Source organism: Apium graveolens, chromosome 8, assembly GCF_009905375.1.
Source record: "Apium graveolens cultivar Ventura chromosome 8, ASM990537v1, whole genome shotgun sequence".
Lineage (NCBI taxonomy): Eukaryota > Viridiplantae > Streptophyta > Magnoliopsida > Apiales > Apiaceae > Apium > Apium graveolens.
The window spans coordinates 37584310-37594720 of NC_133654.1; the positions used below are offsets into that span (position 1 = coordinate 37584310).

At 43.4% G+C, this 10411-nt stretch overlaps 1 non-coding gene across 1 annotated transcript; it reads right to left on the reverse strand.

Annotated features, from left to right (window-relative positions):
- Positions 1–9736: 9736 nt before the first annotated feature.
- LOC141682002 (small nucleolar RNA R71) lies at positions 9737–9843 on the reverse strand. Its single transcript, XR_012559407.1, has one exon. It is a non-coding gene; the product is annotated as a small nucleolar RNA R71 (small nucleolar RNA).
- Between the last annotated feature and the right edge of the window lie 568 nt (positions 9844–10411).

The following is a 10411-nucleotide window of genomic DNA, read 5'->3' on the forward strand; positions in this document are numbered from 1 at the left end:
AAAAACTTAAAGGTCCGTCGAGACTCGAAGCTGATCATATCCCAGGTAAAGGGAGAATTTGAGGCAAGGAATGATACGATGACTAAGTATGTTCGCCTAGTAAGGGCTGTGATGACCCAATTTAATGAATGCCATGTTGAACACATTCCAAGGGAAGAAAATGCTAAAGCAGATGCGCTATCAAAGTTTGCTTCATCTGAGATTGAAGAAAGCTCAGGAAGTGTGTACTTCCGTGTTTTGAAGACACGAAGCATAGATGTTAAGCTTGTGGCTCCCATAGGCTTGGGGACGTCATGGATTGATCCCATCAAGGCTCACATTCAGACCGGTTGGTTGCCAAGCGATGCAACTGAGGCACGGAAGTTAACTATTCGAGCACTAAGGTACTCTTTGATAGATGGAATTCTGTATAAGAGATCTTTCGTGGTTTCTTACTTGAGGTGTCTCAGGCCCGACGAGGCACGCTTGGCTCTTGAGGAAGTGCATGAAGGTATTTGTGGGCAACACTTGGGGGGCAGGGCCTTGGCTCATAAGATAACCCGTTTAGGCTTCTATTGGCCAGAAATGATGACTGATGCCAAAGAATATGTAAAGAAGTGTGATCGCTGTCAGAAGCATGCACCAGTTGTTAGACAACCCCCCGAGATGCTGACCTCTATCAGCTCGCCTATTCCCTTTGCTATGTGGGGGATGGATATTCTAGGACCTTTTCCTATGGCCACGGCACAAAGGAAATTTCTGATTGTAGCCATTGATTATTTCACCAAGTGGATCGAAGCCAAACCCTTGGCCAAAATCACAACTAAGCAGGTTGCACAATTCCTGTGGGAAAACATTATATGCCGATATGGAATTCCCCGTATCCTCGTCACTGACAATGGAACACAATTCAACAATGAGGAATTCAAGAAGTATTGTGAAAAAAATTAAATTGAGTTACGATTCACCTCTGTGGCTCACCCGCAAGCCAATGGGCAAGCAGAGGTAGCGAATCGGATAATCCTGGATGGACTAAAGAAGAGGATCGAGAAGTCAAGAAATAATTGGGTGGATGAGATACTTCCCATATTATAGGCCTATAGGACTACCTGTAGAGTCACGACAGGAGCAACTCCTTTCATGTTGGCATATGGGGCAGAAGCAGTAGTTCCCGTGGAGATATCACATTCCTCTCCAAGGATTCAGGCTTTTAATGCTGTAGAAAATGAGGAAGGGCAGAGGTTAGCCCTGGATCTAATTGATGAAGTGCGAGATGAGGCACATGCAAAGATAGTAGAATATCAGAAAAAGGCTTCATTCTATTACAACCTAAGGGTTAAAGAGAGATTTTTCAAACAAGGAGATCTAGTCTTGAGAAAAATAGAGGCTTCTGGTGTCGGACAGAAAGGAAAGCTTGCCCCGAATTGGGAAGGGCCGTACAGAGTCAAGAGCGTTCAGGGTAGAGGAACCTACAAGCTGGAAACTATGGAAGGTTTTGAAGTCCCGAGGACCTGGCACGCACAAAACCTGAAGGTTTACTACGTGTAAGATAGGCGAAGTACGATTCTCACTTGTCATTGTGACAAGTAGGTTTAAAAGCACCTTGAAGCTTTGCTTGCGTAGGATTTTATATTCCAGTAGAATTTACATTGTCTAGTTATTGTTGATTAGGGTCGAACCCATGCTGTGTAAGGTTTTGGAAAACCAGACTTCATATTAAAGAGTTTGAAATTATTTCTATCTAAGGATGTTTAAAGTTCAAATGCGTATTAAGATTGTAAAGTTAAAACAGAAAGAGGCAAGAAAAGCAACATATGAAATATAACCCCGAAGGGTAACAAGTTTAGATATGAATAAAGTTCAAAAAAGAAGATATACAAAAAGTTAGGCCTTGGAAGGCTGAGATTCCTCAGAATCACTATCCGAAGTCCCTGTAGAAGTTCCCTCTGCAGGAGATGCTGGCTGTTGAGGCGCTGCTTTTGGAGGCTCTTCCACCCTGGCCTTCTTAGCGACAGGCTCAAACTCCTCTTCGGAAGAATCTTCCTCCTCTCCGTCCTTGATCATAACAGCAAGCTTCTCAGTAACACCTCCAAGCTCTGGAACCCGCACAGGGCAAGGAAAGGGGGACTGCTCAAGGACCTCTGGAAACTCATCCTGGATGGCCTCCACAGCAGCATCCCAGCCCTCTTTATAGCTAACTGGGTGAAGAAGGGCATCATGCTCCACCATCAAGTCCTTGAATTCTTGGGTGTCCATCCAGCCATCAAAGGCTTTGTCCTTCTGCGCCTTCAGAATGACATTTTCGGCCCGGGCCGTCTCCAGGTCAGAAGTGGAAGAGGCCAGTTGAGCTTCAAGGGCCTCTATTTTTTGGTTGGCCTCCTCCAACTTCTTGTTGGCATCTTCCAGGCCAACCTTCCAAGCCTTAGCTTGGTGAATTGCCCCTTAGAAATGGGCGTTAGCCTGCAAGAGAAATAGCGAAAGTTTAGAAAAGAAACATGGAAAGATAAGTACGAAGGGCATAAGTAAAGGACGTACCGTCGCCAGAGCCTGGGCTCCAAATAGCTCATTCCCCTCTAAGTCACGTTGAAGGACAAAATCTTGATAATCCACCGGGGAGATGGAATGCTTAGACCATTCCTTGGACAGCGCCGTGCTGCCCACAATTGAGTCCTTGCCCCGGATCCCCCAAGCAGGTTGAAAATAGGCCCCTGGCCTCTGCTTGGTGCGCAGAACTTGGTTGGGACCTTCCTCATCTGGCTCCGTTGCCTGAAGAAGGAACTCAGGGAAGCGGTCACCCAGTCGAGGGTGTTTAAAGATCTTCCCGGCCCTCTTCATCCTGGTTGTCTCCAGGTCCTTCGGCTTGGTAGCCTCCTCAATCTTCTCAGCCACTGCAACAAACAAAGTCAGTTGAAAACCAATGAAATAAAATTGCAGGAAATAAATGAGGTAAGAAAGGGAACTTACTTTTCTTATGAACGGGCGAAAGGCCGCGTTCTACCAGGACGGTCTCCCGGATAAGGTCCCAAGAATGGGAAGTACCGTTGTCTTGCGTAAGGAGGTTGAAACCTCTAGCCTCCTCCTCAGACAAAGTTATGTCATTTGGGCTCCCGTCCACGGCCAGCCCAAAGGATGATCGAAACAGGGAGCCCCAATCTCCACCTTCCCAAATAACAAACAAAAAATCTTTCTTCCACCCCAAGTTGTTGTCAGGGATGGACTTCCCATTCACAATATGGGGGATAATGGGGCGCTGGTTGATAGAAACCCAACCCGGACTTTTATCAGGGCTGTTTTTGAACTGAAAAATCTTCCTGAAGACAGCAACAGATGTGGGGACGTTGTGCTTGGCGCATTGCGACAAATAGCACAGAATCAACCTCCAGGAATTAGGGGGAAGTTGGCAAGGGCTGATGCCCATATCAGCCAGTAGTAAAGGAATGAATGGATGAAAAGGGGGTCTAATACCTGCCCTTAGAGTATCCCTATAGACGCATAACGCGTCCTTCTTCCACTGACAGGCCCTGTCGGCCGGACCTGCAAGAACCAGCTTAAAAGGTTCCTTGATTCTGAAGCAGCTGATCAACTTTTCCAGCTCCTTGGGATCCCGTAAGGCGCTGATATGATCGTGTGCGTCCAGATGCGCATCAGACGGGTACTCGTCCCCTCGAGTGTTGATCATGTCGATTAAGGAAGTATACCTCGATCGAATAGGAAAATCGTTGGACTTTATAGCCACGTTCATCTTGGCCAAGCGAGTCATTCTTTTGTCAGCCATCTGAAAAAAGGAAGGGGCATGTAAATAGGCTATCTTAAAATGGCACATAATGGAAAAATAGACACGAAAAGCAAAGGGAGGAATCTTACCTAAAGAAGCGCTCCTAAAAAAGGCTTTGAGCTCCGACTTGCTGTTATTGCTCTGAGAATCTTAGCAGGAAGATAAAGAAGAAAACTAAGAAATGAGAAAGTGAGGAGTAATAGCCTTTCCTCATTCCTTTATATAAGAGGAAAAGGAAGTTGAAGGGATGAAAAGCCCATTGAGAACAAAGGCCCATAAGAAAAGGCCCAGAAAAAGGAATATTCCAGAATATACCTAAGAATTCTAGAGCATTCTAAACAGGGTGTATTAAGCCCAGTAATATTTGGTAAAGCCCAATAAAGAGGCCCAGTAATATTTGAAAAGCCCAATAAAGAGGCCCAGTAATATTTGAAAAGCCCAATAGAAAAAGCCAGGCCCAAATCCAATTAGGATTTGGAAAATTCAATTTTAGCCCTAAAAGATGTAAGGACCAATGGAGAAGGCTAGAAAAAGACCAGAATCCAGGTCGAGATCCAGGTCGTGAATCCTGCCCGAAATCTTTCGAGCAGACTCCCGAAAATAACGGGTAATGAAGACCAGAATTTAGGTCGAAATCCAGGTCGTGAATCCTACTCGAAAACTTTCGAGCAGGCACCCGAAAATAACGGGCAAAAAAGACCAGGATTCAGGTCGAAATCCAGGTCGTGATCCCTGCCCGAAATTTTTCGACTAGGCTCACGAAAACAACGGAAAAAATAGGATTAAATTGAAGTCGAAATTTCGACCAGGAATGAGGTCGAATTTGCCAAGCATCTTTCAGGAATAAAGATTAAAAACCCAGGTCGAATTTCGACTAGGATCCTGGTCGAAATCCAGGTCGTGGATCCTAGTCAAAATCCTTCGACCAGGAATCAAGAAAACCAAAGAATTTTTGACCAGGATTCAGGTCGAAATTTCGACTAGGATCCTGGTCGAAATCCTAGTCGATGGGCTTAAGATCAGAAGCTAAAAGTGGGGAATTGACGACCTAGATCCAGGTCGAAATTTCGACTAGGATCCTGGTCGAAATCCAGGTCGTGAATCCTAGTCGAAATCTTTCGACCAGGATGACAAGGCTGACCCCTATTTTCGACTAGGATCCAGGTCGAAATTTCGACTAGGATCCTGGTCGAAAAGGGCCGGAAATCGGAAAAATCCAGAAAATTAGGGAAAATCCCAGAAAATTAGGGAAAATCCCAGAAAATTAGGGAAAATCCCAGAAAATTAGGGAAAAATCCCGGAAAATTAGGGAAAATCCCAGAAAATTAGGGAAAATCCCAGAAAATTAGGGAAAAATCCCAGAAAATTAGGGAAAAATCCCAGAAAATTAGGGAAAATCCCAGAAAATTAGGGAAAAATCCCAGAAAATTAGGGAAAATCCCAGAAAATTAGGGAAAAATCCAGAAAATTAGGGAAAAATCCCGGAAATAAGGGAAAAAATTCCTAGAAATTAAGATAATTCCTGAATAAAAGGAAAATTCATTGTAAATGTGTAGGTCGCTCCACACTTTACGGAAAAACGAAACCCTGTAAGGGAACGAATAGACTTAACTTCTGCGAAACCTAATCAATGTTTCCCAAAAGTTGGGGGGCAAATGATAGGGATAAATAAATTATGATTGTATAATTAAATATTGCATTAATTGTACAAGCTGTGGACTGCTATTCCCAATAAAAAGATATATGATACTCAGACCAGAAAGGTTAAGCCTGATGGACCAGATCAGATCTGATGGAATAAAAAAGGCCCAAAAGCCCTGATTATTAATTAATTTCGTAATTAATTAATAAGGGAAAAATCAGATGTTGAGAAGAGTCCCGATAAGGATATAAATCCTTAGAGATTAGCCTCAAGGGGACCTAAAAGGATAAGGAATCAGTTTCCTACTATCCAGGACTCCAAAGTCCATTCTAATTATGAGACTTGCCCACCAAGTCTCCTATACCAAGTCCAATTCAAGGACTCCCAACATCTATATAAGGGGCCTCACCCCACAAATCAGAACTACGTTTTTTGGCTTGATTCTCTAATTCACAGAGATACGTAGGCATCTCGTAAAGGCAGATCGAGCCACGAAATACGAGAGCAGCCATTAAAGGCCTTGAGCTCCCGAATCTTAGTAATAAATACAGCAAATAATAACCTTAGTTTTTTATCCATAACAATAACATTTGGCGCCGTCTGTGGGAAACAACAATAACCATGGCGAGAACACGGAGAACAGTTAGAGCCCTTGGAGGAGAAACACCAACGGGGACAACCCAAGTGATCTATTCAACTGTGGAGGTGCCTCCTCACTCAACCTATGCAACCACGCAAGGAGAAGCCCAGATAGGGGCAACTGTTCCTCAACCACAAGGGACGATCCCCTCGGCTACTCAAGGTACGAATCCTCAAGTTCAACAAATACATGTACCTGTGAATTCTCGATCCGTCGGGTACGAATATTCAACTGTTGTTACTACTAACCCCATTTATGGGATGCCCCTTTACCCCGAGGTTGGAGGAAGCGGACATGCTGGGCCAAGTGAACCACGAGGGCGATCTCCCCCATACATACGAGGTTTGGCTCCTATTCCTTGAGATCAGGAATTTTCTGGTCCTTACACTGAAAGAGATTCTGAATCTTCGGATGATGAAGTAACCCCAAGAAGGAGACGTGCTGGCAAAGAGCCGATGGTTGAAGGTAGCCAACGGCCTCAAAGCACCCAAGGGACGAATCCCCAAGAAGTGCAGGAAAGAATCAGGGCTCACGAGACTGAGATTCAAAGGCTGAGGCGCGAGCTGGAGGCGCACCAGACCATCAGACCCCCAGCACCTCCTAGGGGGAGAAATCCTCCTCCCATTATAGACCTGGATGGTCCAGTGCAGAGAAGAGTTGTTGTCCCAAGGGCTGATCCAAGCAATCTTCTTCCCCTTGGAGATCCTGATGATCCTACTCCACCCTTCACTGAAGATATAATGAATGCCCATATCTCAAGAAAGTTCAAGATGCCAACTATAAAAGCTTATGATGGTACGGAAGATCCCGCTAATCATGTTAGAACATTTTCTAATGCACTGTTGTTGCAGCCCGTGAATGATGCTATTAAGTGTCGGGCCTTTTCTCAAACCCTGTCGGGTATGGCTCAAAGGTGGTATAGTCGCTTGCCCCCAAATTCTATTGGGTCGTTCAGAGAATTAAGTCAGGCTTTTATTAAGCAATTCATCAGTGGGAGAGTTCATGAGAAAAGTTCAGCATCTCTTATGAGCATTGTGCAGGGAACAAAGGAATCCTTGAGAGATTACCTGAATCGTTTCACAAAGGAGGCTTTAAAAGTCCTAGACCTAGATGATAAGGTAGCCATGATAACACTGCAACAAGGAACTAGGGATGAGTTTTTTAAGATGTCCTTGGCCAAACGTCCCCCCGAAAGCATGTTGCAGCTCCAGGATAGGGCAGGGAAGTATATCAAGGTTGAAGTAAGCATGAGGAAGACCGTAGTAAGTAATGAGCCCACTGGAGGCAAGAAGCGGAAAACTGATCTGGAGTATATTGCTAAGGAGAAGTATCCTAGAACTGAGCAAAACTCTGATTGAACCCCCAAGAAGGGAGGACCTGGGCAAAAGTTCACTAAATACGCTAAGTTGAATGCTCCTAGAAGCCAGATCTTGATGAAGATTGAGAAAGATAGAGATATTCATTGGCCTAAGCCCTTGAAAGTTGATGCTGCCAAGCTAGATAAGAGCAAGTATTGCAGATTTCACAAAGATGTTGGTCATGACACCGATGAGTGTAGGCAACTGAAAGATGAAATTGAGTTCCTCATTCGAAAAGGAAGATTGACCAAATATACAGGAGAAGGCGGGGATAGAAGCAACAATGTGAGAAGGAACTTTGATGACCGAAGGAGAGATCAAGAAGATCAGGGGCGAAGTCCCCTGATAAGTGGATTTTATATCCACTTGGAATGCTTTATTACAAGCTTAAATTGGTGTTTTGGACTCAAGTTGTTGGTATTTTGATGTGTTTTTGTGTTAATGCATTTCAGGTATCAGTTAAATGAAGAAAAGAGCTTTTAAAGGAAATATGATGAAAAGTAATCAGAATTGGAAGCCAATGCCATTGTCAAGTTGTAGAGAATCTCAATAGCTTCGCGTGGGCAGTTGAATCGCCTAATTCTGACGAGTAGAACTCAAGTTATGGCCAAAATAAGATTCATCAGAATATTTTTCCCAGTCAGTAGCTGAGCGTCCGCTCAGCAGAGCTGAGCGCCCGCTCAGAGAGCTGAGCGGCCGCTCAGGAGGCGGCTGATCGCTGATTTCGCTGAAAAAGCCTTTTTTGAGTAGAATTTGACGATTTTAAGGGTCCAGGTCCACTAGGGGCGTATATATACTTAAAAAAAAGGGTTTTCATCATTCGGAAAGATTGGGATACCAAGGAGAAGGCCTAGAAGCACAGAACAACTCCAAAAAAGAAGATCTTGTTTTCAACTTGTGATTCTTTGAATTAGTTGTAACTTTGGATGCTCGTTTTCGTTCTTGTTGAACCTAGATCTCGTTTATTCGTACTTTGATTATTATTTAGTTTATTAAGACCTTGTTTATACCATGCTTTCATTGGAACCCATGGTGACGATGAGTTCGATTATGGGCTAATCGTTGTCATGGGATTCTAGCGGATTTATTTATGGATTTCAATAGTTAATTGGTTCGATATCTTGGTGTGTGGTGATTGATTGATATCCTAGTATTGGTTGTGCTTATTCGTCTTATGTGCGTAGCTAACATATAAGATAGCGTGTTAATCTCTATTGAAGCGACAGTGAATATAGAGGTTTAGAACTTGCCATGCTAGCATAGGTTCTTGTATGTGTATACATGATTCGTAGGTAACTCTAACCGTTTTACTTGCCCTATGTAATCAAGATAGATAACTTGTTCTTAAACCGTTATGTTGTCAAATTCTATAGACATATAGGGTCTCAATATAATTGGTGCCTATTCAGCTTCTATCTCTTTTGTGGATGTCTGGTAGAATGGTACTCGTGCAATGAAAGTTGGCGTTTATCAGTTTCGTGTTATCTGATTAGTGTCATCACCATCACATGCTAAGGTTAAGAATAATAAGGCTATTGAATGAAGTATTTAATGAAGTTAGGATCCCATGTTTGTCATATATATTAATTTAACCTCAATTCTCTTAGTTAATGTTATTTAGTATAATCTCTTAGTTTAATAAAAACCCAATTTGTTATTTGTCTTAGCATTGAGCGATAACCATACATTGTTGCATAGGTGCATAAATTGAACTTAACCTAAACCAGTCTCTGTGGGAACGAATCTGATTTATATCTTATACTACTTGCAAACGCGTATACTTGCGTGAATATTAGCGCATGTTTTCGCCCTAACAAGTTTTTGGCGCCGCTGCCGGGGACTCGGTGTTAATTTTTAGTTTATGTGCTTGTCATCAGTGGTCGTTAAAGTTCACTGACTCGGATTCTTTTACTTTCACGGTTTATTTGTTTGTGTTTCAGGTACTCATTACAATGGGAGATCCAGCAGCACGAACGAAAGCCTTGATAGATTTTTCTCAACCCAAGATCAATGACATTCAATCTAGCATTGTCCGGCCAACTATCACAGCTAATACCTTTGAGATCAAGCCTGGCATAATTCAATGGGTACAGACTTCAGTCCAGTTTGGGGGTTCTCCAATGGAAGATCCCAATACGCACATTAGGGATTTCATTGAGATCTGCGACACCTTCAAGTTCAACGGTGTTTCCGAAGATGCTGTGAAGCTGAGACTATTCCCATTCTCTTTGAGGGACAAGGCTAAGAGCTGGTTACACTCTCTACCAGCTGGTTCGATTACTACTTGGGAAGATCTTGCTCAGAAGTTTCTTACTAAATTCTTCCCTATGGCGAAGACAGCTGCACTCAGGAATGCTATTACTCAATTTGCGCAATAAACGGGAGAATCGCTATGTGAAGCTTGGGAGCGCTACAAGGAGATGCTTAGGAAGTGTCCTCATCATGGAATTCCTGATTGGATGATCATCACTTGTTTTTACAATGGGTTGGGATCACAGTCCAGACCCATGCTCGATGCAGCATCAGGCGGAGCATTATGGGCAAAGAGCTATAAGGAAGCTTATGATCTAATTGAACTGATAGCTGCTAATGAATATCAGTATCCAACCCAGAGATATCCACAGGGCAAGGTAGCAGGAGTACTTGAGGTGGATACAGCTACGACTATCACTGCTCAACTAAAGGCGTTGTCTATGAAGATCAATTCTCTGGCTAACTATGGTGTTAAGCAGATAATTAGTGTTTGTGAGCTGTGTGCAGGTCCGCATGCGACAGAGCAATGCGCTATATCTAGCGACTCAGCTCAGTTTGTGAGCAACTTTCAGAGATCGCAACAACCAGTTCCAGACACTTATCATCCTGACAACTGGAATCATCCTAACTTCAGTTGGAGCAACAATCAGAATGTGATGCAACAGCCGTTCCAGCCGTTTGGAAATAAGCTGTTCAACTCTCTTGGTTTTTAACAACAACTCCAACTTCAACAACAAACTCATGATGCAGGTCTATCTTCGAAT